Source organism: Halyomorpha halys, unplaced genomic scaffold (genome assembly GCF_000696795.3).
Source record: "Halyomorpha halys isolate HHAL.00 unplaced genomic scaffold, Hhal_1.1 Scaffold15.1, whole genome shotgun sequence".
NCBI classification, from domain to species: Eukaryota; Metazoa; Arthropoda; class Insecta; order Hemiptera; family Pentatomidae; genus Halyomorpha; species Halyomorpha halys.
Genome location: NW_027108914.1, coordinates 3,456,881 through 3,457,915, shown reverse-complemented (window position 1 = coordinate 3,457,915; position 1,035 = coordinate 3,456,881).

Below are 1,035 nucleotides of genomic sequence, written 5' to 3'. Positions count from 1 at the left end.
AATCTAAAACCGGTTCCTCGCTTAGATTCTAAAAGTAAATTAATTACTCCTGACTAATTTATGTTAACGTTTATCTTTTAAGATAAAAAATAAAAAACACGGCTTTGCTTGCAGTAACAGTGTACATAGAATACTTACTCATTATCGTAACTAGACTATCGAACTAAATATTTCTTTATTATTATTTATTTTTTTAAATTAATTTTATTTTTTGTTAAATATAGATTCACCTGAATCAATATGAATTGTGATTCTTTCGTATGAATCAATTAATAGTACGATTCTTTTTATTCAATAATCAGATATAAGATTACGATTATTTTACGTTCAGAGGAGTCTTTATTCGAGTCTTATTCTCCTCTCCATATCCACTTTCTGGTCTTTTTAGAGTAGTTCAGAGCTTAGAGAATAACCCGTCTTTCCAACCCTCCTTAGGGTAAAATAATACTTCAAACCATACTCAACCAAAAAACAAAGTAATCAGAACAACTTTATAATATGGAAATAAAGGGAAATCTCAACGATGAAAGAATGAGCCCATTTCCAACTCAAACGATAATTTTGTTTCTAGCAATTTTCTTTCGAAGTTTAACGAAAAAAATCCTCCTTATTTTGATTGTATATTTAAGTAAAAAAATTATCTGGACATACGGAATTGAGCTCTGGGGCTCCTCTAAACCATCTAATTCCTCTAGAATCCAATCCTTACAGTCCAAAATCCTTAGTAAAATCCTTAATGCTCCTTACGTCACAAATCATATCATCCATCAGGACCTTAATGTCCCCTATGTTGCCGATTTGGCCAGAACCAGATACCAATCCTTCCATGATAAACTTCCCAACCACCCAAACCAACTCGTTTCTAACCTGGCTTCTCTTTCACTACCTAATAATCCTCCTAGGCGTCTGAAAAGAAGATGGCCTCAAGATCTCCTTTAGAAGTGTTTTTAGAGTTCTATCAATGGGTAGATTCTCCACATGTTTGTATCATGTCATAATATCACTTAAAGCAAATTTACTTGATGTGTATATATA